Source organism: Chrysemys picta, chromosome 1 (genome assembly GCF_011386835.1).
Source record: "Chrysemys picta bellii isolate R12L10 chromosome 1, ASM1138683v2, whole genome shotgun sequence".
Lineage (NCBI taxonomy): Eukaryota > Metazoa > Chordata > Testudines > Emydidae > Chrysemys > Chrysemys picta.
In genome coordinates, this window is record NC_088791.1 from 336,129,765 (window position 1) to 336,143,686 (window position 13,922).

At 44.9% G+C, this 13,922-nt stretch overlaps 2 long non-coding RNA genes across 2 annotated transcripts in view; one reads left to right on the top strand and one right to left on the bottom strand.

Moving 5' to 3' along the window:
• The window catches only part of LOC135983512 (uncharacterized), a 385,110-nt gene that overhangs the window by 350,841 nt on the left and 20,347 nt on the right, over window positions 1-13,922 (top strand). The window lies entirely within an intron of this gene.
• Window positions 9,667-11,791, bottom strand: LOC135984039 (uncharacterized). The gene is made up of 3 exons (XR_010601970.1): window positions 11,332-11,791; window positions 10,784-10,962; window positions 9,667-9,742 (listed from the first exon to the last, which is right to left on the bottom strand). It is a non-coding gene; the product is annotated as an uncharacterized LOC135984039 (long non-coding RNA).

Genomic DNA, 13,922 nt, shown 5'->3' on the forward strand with positions numbered 1-13,922 from the left:
GTTACAAGAAGTTCTCAGATATGTTTGCCAGGGTTGGCCAAAGACTGCTCCACATAATTTGGAATCTTATTTTCATGTGACACATGAATTTTCATCATGGGATGATGATGATGGTCTACTTTGGGGCTCTCAGGTGGTAGTACCAGAGGCCATTCAGACTGAGATGCTGGCCACTGCCCATGAAGGGCACTTTGGAGTGGTATGTATGAAGCAGAGGTGTCACACAATGAATGGTGGCTAGGAACTGATAGTCAAATTCAAGAGTTGGTCAGAAATTGAAACCCATGAGTGAAAAACTCTATAAGCCAACCACCGTATCTATGATCCCTACTTCGCTGCCTCCTGGGCTGTGGCAGTCCATAAAGCTAGACATATGTGGAAAAATAATCCCTATCCGACAGCATCAGTGATTTCTGTTAGTAGCCTATGAGCTTTTTTCAAATGGCTGGAGATAGCAGCTCAAAGCCTAGGAACACCATGAGTTGTCTGTGATCAGCTGGAGGAGTGGTTCTCTAGGTGGGGTTATCCCTGCACAATAATTACTGATAATAGACCACAGTTTGTTTCCGCTTGTTTCATCCACTTCCTAATAAAGGGATAAAGGGATCCCAGATAAAGGGATCCAGGCTGTCTGTACTCCCAGATACCACCCTCAGGATAACAGGGGTAGAGAGAGATTTAATCATACATTGAAGATGTGCCTGCTGTTTCCACAAACTCTTTGCTCAGTATTATAGCATTATTGGGCTGTCCCCCAGAAAGCTACAGTTCACTCCCTGGCTTTGCTGATGCTGGGGTGAGAATTGTGCTTATAATTAGATTTATTAGTCCCTTTCTTAAGGATCCCAGGAATATAGGTCCATGAGAGGTTCACAACTACATACAGAAGTATCAGGCATACTCCAAAGGTTACACCGATGACAAACAGGGGGCTAGGGTGAAGATGCTGTCAGTGAGGCAATGCGAATGTCTACACAGACCACACAAGGGGTTCAAATTTGGATCATGGCTTTCAATTCCAATACAGGCCACACAACATCTAGGAGTGGTAACATGAATTGCACAGTGGGTCCTACTGTCATATCAGTAATTTAGTCCAGGTACAGGATTCCATAAAAGGTGAAATGTATCTAGAAATACCCACTGCACCATCAGCAGCTGAAGGGGTACTGCCTGCCCCGACAGAAGTTTAGCCTGTTCTGTTAGAGGATCCATTTGCTTCTAAACCCGCAACTGCTGGTGTCCCAAGGGTGAAGTATAGACCTTTAAGCTCCTGTGGGCCTCTTAGTTGGCTGAAGGACTTTATAGTGAAACATCTGAAGGAATTACTGGAATTTTGAAGGTTTAAATTGTATAATTTTTTTTAAAAGTGTTTGGAGGGAGACAATGTAGTATGCAGGAATGGCCACTTATGGGGCATGGCTCCTTTAAGAAACCAGGAAACAGAGCTTGAAAGAGGAAGAGGAGGAGCCCTTGGACATTGTGGAGAAATCTAGAGAAGGGGTGGCCATAAAACTCCTTGAATAAAAGTTTTTATTTGCATTTAAACCTGAATAGTTTTCAAGTTATTGGAATTCTACATAGTTCAGCATTTATATGGGACAAATGATAGTGTAATGCTTTTTATGATGTGGAAAATGATTATTACAGGTGGATTAAAAGATGTGATGGTCTGAGACGACAACTAGTGAGATCCTGCAGGAGGGGTCTCTATTACAGATGGTGGTTCTTCCCAGAATTTTGCAGAATTGGTGTTTTACAGAAAATGCTTTAGTGTTCAGCTCTGTAATAAACTCGCAGCATTTGGAATAATGCACACTGGGAAAAGTACATGCAGTTTTGGACACCATGGGAAATTTTGACATTTTCTTGAAAACCCAAACATATTTTTCAATTTTCTGTTGATTCACGAGAAGTCTAAATTTGTCATGGGAAAAACATTAATTTTCTGATTAGCTCTAATAGCAATTCTAATTATCTTTAATAATTAAAGTTGATTAAAAGACTAGAGTGGTTGAAATATGAGCAATATGCTAAATTAACTAAGTATGGACAGTTTGGCCATACAATTAAAAGGTCGCTTTATGATAACAACCTACAAGTATTTGAGGAGAGTAACTGTGAATCTATACTAGGAGATCATGGTCTTGCCTGCTTTCTAGGAGCTGGGCCACATAAGAGGAAGGCTGGTCTACCACAGCATAATGAAAATTACATTTTCACCCATTTTAGGGCCCCTTTAAACACTCAGTCATGTGAAGTGGACTTAGTATAAAAGAGACTTGAGCCCTAGTCCTTTATCTCAAACATTAGAGACTGATGCTTATAGGTGTGAGGGTCTGTGGTTGAAAACTTGGTAAATGTCTCAAGTGGAATTGGTTAGAAGAACAGTGCATCAACATGGAGCTCAGACTGAAGTAGACTAGATGAACTGTTCAAACCCACCACTAACAGCTCAACAGCTTGATGCTTTCCCAACTGAAGTCCATGTAAAACTACCACTGGTATTGATGGCTGTAGTGCAAGACCAGAGCCCAAGTGCAGTCTAGAACATAAACGTTCAGGAGGGAAAAGAATTGTGTCGAGTGATCCACGGGAACAGTAGGCAGAAACTGAGCAAAGAAACTGTCTGTAAATGTGGAATACTGTGGAGAAGTCTCATAAGAGAAGTGATGAAAGCCCCATTGCTTGAGTCATTTCAACCAGAACAGGACAAACCAACAGTAAGTGTTTGCAGGTGGAAAAATCTCTTTCCCAGCAAAAAAAATATATATAAAATCATAGCAAAATATGGAAAATTTCCTTCCGTGATAAATGGATCAAAGAGAATTTTTCCAGAGTTGAATATTTCATCGGAGCATCAGTATAATTGGTGAAAATGTAAAGTGTCTTTCTTGACCAAGTTGATGGATTTGTGAGAACACCAACATTTCCATTTTTACATATCACAATTCTGCTTATAGAAAAACCCTATGGACTTTCATTGAGAGTGACAATCTCCACTAGACCATTTAAATTTATTGACATCTGTAGTGGAGGGCTCATTCTTAGACTAATTTGTGTGTAATTTTATTGGGTTTTCTATTTAATTCTCTTATTTTCATAGAATATCAGGGTTGGAAGGGACCTCAAGAGGTCATCTAGTCCAACCCCCTGCTCAAAGCAGGGCCAATTCCCACCTAAATCATCCCAGCCAGAGCTTTGTCAAGCCGGGCCTTAAAAACCTCCAAGGAAGGAGACTCCACCACCTCCCTAGGTAACGCCTTCCAGTGCTTCACCACCCTCCTAGTGAAATAGTGTTTCCTAATATCCAACCTGAACCTCCCCCACTGCAACTTGAGACCATTGCTCCTTGTTCTGTCATCTGCCACCACTGAGAACAGCCAAGCTCCATCCTCTTTGGAACCCCCCCTTCAGGTAGTTGAAGACTGCTATCAAATCTCCCCTCATTCTTCTTTTCTGGAGACTAAACAATCCCAGTTCCCTCAGCCTCTCCTCATAAGTCATGTGCTCCAGACCCCTAATCATTTTTGTTGCCCTCCGCTGGACTCTTTCCAATTTTTTACACATCCTTCTTGTAGTGTGGGGCCCAAAACTGGACATAGTATTCCAGATGAGGCCTCACCAATGTCGAATAAAGGGGAACGATCACGTTCCTCGATCTGCTGGCAATGCCCCTACTTATACAGCCCAAAATGCCGTTAGCCTTCTTGGCAACAAGAGCACACTGTTGACTCATATCCAGCTTCTCGTCCACTGTGACCCCCTAGGTCCTTTTCTGAGGAACTGCTACCTAGCCATTTGGTCCCTAGTCTGTAGCAGTGCATGGGATTTCCCTTCTGTCCTTCACACTAGCTTAGTTAGCATCTGAGCTCTAGACAAGATAAAACATCTCTTAAAATGAGATTGGCTGCACTTTGCACAGTAGATGGATTTGAACCTTTGCAATGCTTCGTCTCCACACAGATTTCACAATGTTTTCGTTATGTCTCCAGTGCATGAAGAGCAACTGTGTACTTTTTTGATCGGAATGACTTATTTTAGATTGGAGGACAAAACATCAAAACAAGATAGGACAACAACATCATCTTCATGAGGGAGCAGTGCTGTCTCCGCTATAAAATGCCCCATCCATTCTGCCTCACAAAATGGCCTATGCCTTTGCAGAGAGCAGCCACCTAGAAATGTAGACGTCCAGCATAAAAAAAGATAAAATTTCCTCCATATTTTTTCTTAACATGAAAGCTTGTATTCTGATGTCATCCCATGACTGAGGAGCCTGAGCTCTAGTCATGTGCCTATGCCTTAATCTAGCCCTGACTAATATAGTACATACTACACACAGTGAAAGAGTATCGTAGCCCATATAGCGGCATATGCTTCCCCAGCTACCCAGGGGTCATTTTGGGTGAATCAGTACAGGAAGGTGCCACACTGCACATCCACTCAGCACAGGCTGTGTCTTTACAACAGCCGTGTGGCTTTGTCTTAAATTACCAAACGAACAACAAAATCAAAGCCACCATCATAGAAGCAATAAATGGTCACTACATTGTAAATTAAAGAGAGAGAAACAGCCCTCTACATAAGCAATAATTCGCAAGTGCTGTTAGGTGGGGATTTTGTTTTCATTGTTGTTGTTAAAACTGGAAGTCACACTAGTACCTAAATCAGTGTCTGAAAGCAATATTGCTCTGCACCATCTTCCTCTTTGGCTTTCATTTTAGATCTACTGAAGCTTGGATACAAATAGATCATTTATAGTCACATGTTTATTTTTAAATAATTTCATAATGAAAATTCCGTTCCCTTCCATTGGTGTGTACATGCTTAGCTATTATAAACCAGAATGTGTGGAAGATTAGTCGCTACTATTTGTAATGTAGATTGCATAGTTTACTAAAAGCATGGTTTCTTCTATGTAAATATTTTATTTACATTTCAATGCGCTTGTGAATCTATATTAACAATCATTCTCTGACTATTATTTAATTTTCTCCCTTCCAACTCCCCCTTTATTTGGAGTTTGGGGGCAAGGCAGATTAATTCTAATTGGAATTTGAATAAATGTTTAAAATGGCTACTTTAATAGTAGCAGGATTAAGTCACACTGAAAAACACCATGCATGGGCACCATGTAATAACAGTCCACATATATCTGAGATACAGTGGGGTTATCGTATGTTCATTGCAAGGTTTAGAACTTTAGATAATGTACGTCCAGGATAACCATTAAACAACTTCTATTAGCCACAAGTTTAGTCAATACAGATCCAGTCCTGCTACCATTCAAATCAATGACAAAACTCCTACAGTGGTGCAAGGGCAGGCCATATAATCTGAGACATGAAGATTCTAAAAACACACACACAGACACACACACACTTACTTGTGATCTGTTCTGCCCTAGTACCTCTAAAATCTAAGGTCCAGAGATGAACCACAAGACAAGCCAGGGACTGTTTTACTTTGATACAAATGTAATATCCAAAAAAACTGTCTCCTTTCCTTTTATTGCACAGATCCTTCCACTGAAAAATAGTTCCTAGTAGAATATACTAAAACAAAGATTGTAAACATTTTATCATTCTGGATTTTTGTTGCTGCAACATTTATTTTTGTGTCTTTTCAGAGTAAACAACTATAGGGTGTTCCCTCCCCCCACCCCCGCTTAATTTCTTAAAATAGCATACAATGAATGAAATAATTCTAAAGCTTTGTTTTAGAACAGCCAGGAAATGGATTTAAAGCTGAAAAGGCTGCTTGATTTTCATAGGCATTGTTAAATAATTATTCTACATGAAGGGTTTTTTTAAAGAGATCCTGGCTGCTACTTTCTATTCTTGCTCTGAGCTCTTATGACTTAGTAGATTTAGTCATTTTTATTACAGTAGTAGCTATTTTTCATTTAATTTTAACCATCTGATTGCTTAGTATTTTAAGGGCGGTGTTTTTACTACCAAGGTCTGGTCTTGATATAGGTATAGAGGCCACAGCTTTTATCCTGCTTCTGTCTTGTACTGCCAAACACACAGTGTGAGGAATGTATCTGTAACAGGGTTGGGACTCACCACCTGGCACCTCCTGCTGGTCGTCTCAGGAATTAGCTCATTCCAGTAGAGCACCCTCTTCTGGTGGTGTCCCACCCGTTGTCTCACCCTTGGTTGGCATCTGAGCCCGTGTCGCTCTCCAGCTCATGGCATCTTCTTCAGGACCACTGTCCTCCGGCAGTGCCTCTCAGTCCATCCACACCCCCTTCTGTGGGGGTTAACAGGAGTCTTTGCACTGGCCTCAACGGTCTGCCACAACCCCCAAGTCTAGCCCCTCTTACGTCAGGGTGCAGCCTGACTCGGCCACTGCTCCAGGGCCCGGTGCAGCACAAGGAGGAAAGAGGGGGACCCAGGCCCACCCGCTACTCTGGCTCCCGACCCAGGGACCCTCTAACGCAGTGGTTCCCAAACTTTAACAACCTGTGAACCCCTTTCATTAAAATGTCATCTTGCGAACCCCCTCATAAAAATGAATATTTCCAGGGATTTTCTCCTTTACCTCAGTAAAAATTATAAAAGCAGTGATCTCGGAAATATAACATTTGCTTTTATGACATGCTTATTACACACTTTATTAATTATTAATCATTACAGTATTTTTATTACATTATGAAAATGGCAACACTCTTCCAAGATCTCACTTTCGTAGCTTGTATCACTTTGAATAAGCCTGTTATAAGACAAGGCTTTTAATTTTCATCAAGGAGTATCAGATGTGAAACAGCATGAAGGTATTTAAGAAACCAACTTAAAGATTTCCTCCTACACAAGCATTCAGGTCTTGAGCAGTCCAGGCAAACAAAGCACATTACAACAAAACTTAAACTTGTTCTTCATAATAATTTTAAAAACAGCAAACAATATCCACCTCCCTTTCAATTTCTTATGAGGGGTCTTAAAGTTTAAATCTCCTCAGTGTGATAGATATGCTTGCTTCGATCTGCTTAGCTCTTGGAAGTCCAGGGGCTCCAGGCTGCCCGGGGTCCCTAGGGACAGCTCTGTCTGACATTAGGGAATTTTTTCCTGAGAACCCCCTGTAACATTTCACAAACCCCCAGGGGTTCAAAAACCCCAGTTTGGGAACCACTGCTCTAACAGCAACCTCTCAGCCCTCCTTCTCTCCCCTTGCCTTCAGTGTTCCCTGGGTCACTTCCCCTACAACTCCTTGCACCTGCTAGGCCCTTCCCTTCAGGGCCTGCAGCCTGCCAGCTAGAACTCCTTTCTGCTCCCCGAGCCTAGCCAGCACTGCATTATCCACGGTGCTAGTCTCCCTGCTCTGGAGACAGACTTCCTCTGTCAAAAGCCTAGGACAGACTGACTGCTCTTGCCCTGAGCAGCCTTTTTATAGGGCTGAGCCTGGCCCTGATTGGCTGCCTCCAATCCGGGCCCTGATTGGCTCCCAATAAGCCCTTCTCCAAGGCCCTTCTCCAATTGGCTCTCTAATCTGCGCAGGCCCACTGGCTTGCTGCAGCCTAAATTCACCACGAGTGGGGCAGCCACCCTGCTACAGTATCTCTGTCAACTTCATGAATCTCCTAATAAGTCTGAAAACCTTTATTAGGCCTAACACTTCCAGGATGAAACTCACTCCTATGGGGGGAAGGATAGCTCAGTGGTTTGAGCATTGGCCTGTTAAACCCAGGGTTGTGAGTTCAATCCTTGAGGGGGTCAGTCACTTGGGGATTTGGGGCAAAATCAGTACTTGGTCCTGCTAGTGAAGGCAGGGGGCTGGACTTGATGACCTTTCAAGGTCCCTTCCAGTTCTAGGAGATAGGATAGGATATCAAAGGCTGGGTGTCTGTGAATCAGGCTTTGTGTGGTTAAAGTAAAGAGGGACTGGGGACTCACAAACCTAGGGAAGGGGCATGGGGCTGCAGAGCAGACCCTCCACACATACCTTTACTTCAGCCTGTTGGTTGGAAGAACAGCTCTATCCCTCCTGTATCATTGGTGTGGGATGCCATAGCCACCAAATACATTTGAACAAAAATCCCTTGGTTCACCTTTTAGCCATACTCAGGGTTGCTACATTGGACAGTACTATGTGAGGTGCTAGGGTTACCATATTTTCAGCCTCCAAAAGGAGGACGCTCCACCGGGCCCCAGCCCCGCCCCAACTCCGCCCCTTCCCCAAAGTCCACGCCCCAACTCCGCCCCTTCCCACGAACATTTGATTCACAGGAAGCCTGAAGCAGGTAAGGAGGGGTGTGGGGGGAGGAGGCGCGGCCCAGGCTGGCCCCCCCGGCGTTTCCAGCCTGGGTCGGCTCGGGCCCTGGGGTGCCGGCCCCGGTCCCGGTCCCCGGCCGAGCACCCCTGGCCCGCCCAGCACTGCCGGTCCCCGGCCCCCGGACTCCCGGCAGAGCATTCCCTGGCCCCGCCGGCCCCCGGGCCCCCGGCCGAACACCCCTGGCCCGCTCAGCACCCCACAGCCCCACCGGCCCGCTCAGCACCCCCTGGCCCGGCCCCTGGACCCCTGGCCGAGCACCCCCCGGCCCGCTCAGCACCCCCCGGCCCCCGGATCCCCGGCCGAGCACCCCCCGGCTCCGCCGGCGCTCGGCCCCGGGCCCCCCTGGTCCCCGGCCCCGCTGCCCTATGTAGTGTGTTAAACTCAGTCTGCGGCTTTTGTTTATTTACTAAGATAATCTGCTTTGTTCTGTTTGCCATCCCTTTAACCACTTAAAATTCACCTTTTGTAGTTAATAAACTTATTTCTTGTTTATAATAAAACCCAGTTTATGTAATTCTAACTGGGGGGGGAGGAACAAGAAGTCGTGCACATCTCTCTTCACATTGAGGAAGAGGATAGATTTTTATGAGCTTGCGCTGTGCAGATTTTTCTATACAATGCAAGACAGTATTATTTTGGGTTTATCTCCCAAAAGGGGTGGGCACATGAGTGCTGGGGGAGCCCTCTCACACAGAGCTGACTTCAGTCTGTGTCTGCAGCAGGGTGTGGCCCTACCTGTGCGTGTGTGCTGCAAGAGGCCAGGGAGACTAATTCAGCAAAGCAGGGAGGGGGAACCCAGGCTGGTTGAGCAGGGGAGACTCAGTTAAACCCCAGTACATCAGGTGGCATCCCAGAAGGGAGGTCCAACCCATCACATTCATCATCATCTCTGCCACCTGTAATAAAGTGGCTGCAGCCCACAATGCTTTCTGAACTATACAAGTGCTGAGCATTGTCCTTAAATTATGCTTTCAGTTACCTCTGTTCAAACCCACTGAAAGCTGATGAGATTGCACAGGTCTTTCTGGGGACATAATTGGTAGACAATGGTGTTGCACAGCTGTACCTGAAGGTACTATTTGGTCTGATTACTAGCAACATTGCATGATATGGGAAAGAAACCTGCTTTGCTGTCAAAGCCCATGGAGAGTTTGTGGCAGGTAGGAAAAAATATTGAGCAAATTTGCACTAGAAATCAGTGAGGTACAATGAATAAGAAATCCCACCATTGCCATTCTTAGAGACACTTTTCAGTAGTTCGTTTTAAGGTTTGCCCATCATTAAATATAATTATCAGGTAGATAGGAAAATTCAGCCTTTATACTGCTGCTTACCAACACACTTCCATATTTATTATTTTGCCAAATTCCTGGGGGCAAAACCCACTGATCAGTACTTACAGCATCCTGTTGGGATCCTGCCATGGGTAAAGTCAGTGTTTTTGCTGGTAAATGTATCTTTTAGCCTGAAGAGAGAGAATTAAAAATGACAGTGAATTTGAATTCGCTTTCTTGAATGAGCCTAGGCAAACTTTGTCACTACAAAAAAATGTTTGTGGGTTAATTAGTTAGGGATCAATTCTGTCTCAAAGGCTCAAATTCAGTTCTGCGTAGGTATTGTGCAACCTGGCTAGCTTCAGTGGTGTTACGGGGAGTGTAAAATTAGAGTTGAATTTTGTCCCTAAAAGCAACTCTGAGAATCCAAGGGAGATTCAGCATATGATTGGCAAGGGCTAGTGGTGATTTAATGCCTTCAAGGGCACTGCAGGGAGTGTGCTATCCATGGCAGTTACTGCATCTATGGAATGGTTGGCCACGTGCTTTCTCCATTCAGATGTGCTCCTTCTGTGGGAAATTGTAATAAGGAGCGTGTTTAGGCAGTGAAATAGTTTCCTAAGGGAAGCCTGGCTAGACTAGACCAAGCACAAGAACGTATATTGATGGGAACAATCCTGAGTTGTCAGCAAGTTGAACGCAGTGACTGTCTCTGCCATCCTCAATGTCTATGATCCAGTTATGCTGCAAAAGAGTTTGCGAAATAAAAAGCCTGTTGGTTTGCTCCGTGCTCTCAGCTCTTGGGGTGTTTTTGCCCAATGCTCACATGAACAGATGGGTAATGTGTGGCCCTATGAGTGTGGGGAAGAGAGCTATCACTTCACCAGCTATACATTCGTCAAGAGTGGGGTAAGAGTCTGTAACAGGGTGGTCAACCATCATGTTCAATTATCAGACAGGCTGGAAAGGAAGCTAGTGATAACAAAAAGCCAACAAGAGGTTCAGATGAGGGGGAGCTGGGCTTCTGCAGTGGGCTCTGAACTGGGGTGGGGATTGAAGGTGAGAGGGGCAAAGAGAAAAGCTTCAAGCTGTAGCCCATGGGGGAGCAGAGAAACTGTTTCTTGTTTGGATATTTTGTCTAAGTTTTATGTTGAGGAATAAAACTGCCTGGGAAGAGACTTGGACATGGCAGTGAGCTCTTCCTGGGTTGGGGAAACAAGGCAGCAACTTACATGCAATGGAGAATGTAGGTAAGCAATCCCCTCAAGCCCAAGACTGGAAATTGAGGCAGTGGCTAGTCAGAAGCAGGATCAGATAGGTGGTGCTGCTGTACAGCCATCTCAAAGGGGATTACAGGAGATCCGTGCAGTAACATGGTGGTCACTCTGTGAATGGCAGAGAAGGAAGGCATCTGCAATTCACACAAAGTTTGTATTTTAGTTCCTTTAAAAAAGATTAATCTGCTTGAATATTACAGACCTGCCGACTCAGGGAGGCAATGCCTGGGATAATGAGCAGATAGTAGAAAGAAGAGCGGTGACACACCAAATGCAGTTGACATGCTGGAGTAAATTGAATCTTTACAATTTAGATAAGGCCTTTTATTTTAAGGGGAGCAAGGAATTTGTCAAATCATGCTAGAAGCTAAGGCATCCTGCCAAAAATAACATCAACTCGTTTTCAATTCATACTTGATACATTAACAGTATAGATCAGACATCTCAACGACAGTGGAGTGTGCCCTGACCCTATGCAACTGTGTAAGAGGGTCCGGACTGACCCCTGTGGCGCCTCCTGCTGGTCGTCCAGGGAATTAGCTCATCAGCCTCTGGAGCGCCCTCTGCAGGGCGGTGATCCACCTGGTCCTCTGCACTGGCCCTGTGTCCCTCCCAGGACCCTGGTGCCCCTTGCTCTGGGTGCTGCCCCCTGGCAATACCCACACACACTAGGTTTCCCCTCCCTGGGGAACCCCCCACCCCCTAACCCCACCTTGCCTCAGCACTAGGCCACTGCCAGTCACCAACTAGCCCCCGCTCCCTGGGGCAGACTGCAGTATAGGCCACTCATCACTGGCAAGGGGGGTTTGGACCTGCTGCCTTGGCCTAGCCCTGAGCTGCCCTCTGCATCCCCCAGTACCTGTTGGCCTAATACTAGGCCACAGCCTGGGGCTTTCCAGGCTGGAGCTCCCCAGCCCTGCTCCACTCAGGTATGCTCTCTCAAACTTGCTGCAGCCAGGCCCTTCTCTCTCTGCACTTAGAGAGAGATTCTTGAGCTCCTAGCTCCCAGCTTCTTTATACCGGCCATCTGGGCTCTGATTAGGGTGTGGCCCAGCTGCAGCCACTTCCCCCAATCAGCCAGGGTTTTACCTTGCCCAGCCCCAGCCCCTCAAGGGCAGGAGCGGGTGTCCATATCACACTTACTTTGTATTTTTAATTGTTTGCATATTGTAGATGTCTTTAGGACATCTGTCAATCACTGTGGGACTTAGGTGCCACCGATAAGATTTGTCTTTGTGTGAATGGAGGAGGGGAGAATCTGTTCAGTCCACATCTGTTGGCTACATGCTATTAGCTGGGACAATAGCCGTAGGCAGAAAAAATGATTTACTAGCAGAGGTACACTTTTAGTGGGGAAGGTAAGCTATTTCTTAGCTCTCCAAAGGAGATGGATCTACAGCTGGCTGAAATGACTAGAATTTGGATGGATGTTTTATTTTATTCTTTTAGTTTTACCGGAAAAAAAAAAAAGAGGTGGAAAAACTTGACAAAGGTTTCTTTATTTCCGTCCCCTGTATTTTGACAAGCCTTAGGTAAATCCACCTTACTGTAGTATGGGGCCGTGTGTAAGGACACTTTGCACCAAAAGCCCCAATACTGACTCTGTGAATGTGCCCATTGATTTCACTGAAGACAAGTTCAGCTCCTTTGTGGCTTCGCTAGATGGCACTTAAACAGTGGTATGAGGGAATACCAGTATTGCTAAGTGAATAATCGATGGAGGTTTTATTTTGGTTCCATGGCAGTTCTGAAAAATTGAAAAAAAGTAGTTTTGATCAGTTCTAACCAAATCTGATATTTTATGGAATCTTTAGTATATTGAAAAAGTCCACTTCAGGTATGTTCCAGAGTGAGGACTTGAACCTGGGTTTCCTATAGTATATGAGTGCACTAACCACTTGGCTAAAGGTTTTAGTAGAGGGAAAAGGAGGAGGATGATAAAGCACCACCAGAACACTCCTCCTCCTCCTCTGGCCATTTTATGAATGGCCAAACATGCATTTCTCATGAAATAAACTATTCATCTAAAAAATTTCACCCAGCTCTAACTACAAACAAGGGAGAACAGATTTCAAGTCTTGTAAATGACTTGGGTTTGCTGATGTCCAGTCTTCTTTCTGTCCACGGTGCAATGCTGCAGAGTTGGAAGGGTGCATTGTCTGTTGGCTCCCAAGACCACTGATTAATGAGAAAACCCAGGGCCTAGGCATGAACCAGCTTCCCCCTGTGCTCTGTGCCTCCACTACTACAAGCCCCCGGCACCTGCAACCTGTCTTTCACCTGTACTGTGGGGCCATTGGCTCCCCCTCTAGAGTTGCTGTCAAGTATTTCCTATAATACTGCGTGCAGACCATGAAGTGGGAGTTAAATTGAAACAACTTTGCATTAATGTATGTAGCAATTTGCAATGGAAATGGAGTGCTGTTCCCATGTGAGCACATCACTCAGAGTGACTGCTTCCTGCTGGCCCTCCCTCTGGCATGCCATGCCCTCGCTCACTGCATGCTTTCCAGAATGCACGTGCTAACACAGGGACGGTGTTTGGTACTACAAATCAGTGCTGCATAACTACCTCTCACTCCACTTAGCCCTCTCATGTTTGATTAACAGACTTCTGCTCCCATTTGTGTTGTATTGTGCTTTGGAGCACAAGGGCTTCGGCCTTTGTATATATGTGATGAACTGGGAGCCAGATAGCTGAATTCTCCTTCTGAGTTTGCCATGCATTTGTTGGGTGATTATGAGGAAAATCTTTTAACCTCACCGAGCCTGTTTTCTTTTTTTTTTATTGCCACACACCTTGTGCAGTTGGTGCCACCTGTGCAAAGTGCTGCTCAATCCGCATGGTATATTGCTTTATGCCATTTTGCAAAGATGTAAATGATGAGAACAGGTGCTAGACAGAAGAGAATGGAGCTTAGCTGTGTCTTGGTTTCCCCGTCTTAAAGTAGGCAAAATAACACACCAGAAAGGGATGAATCTTAATTAAATAACTTATTGTATTCCAGCTTAAAGACTGTATTTCCGCTTTAGACAGTCAAAGTTGTTTTGTTTATTTTTTTCAAGTAAAGAACAGCATTACACTGAATTAGCT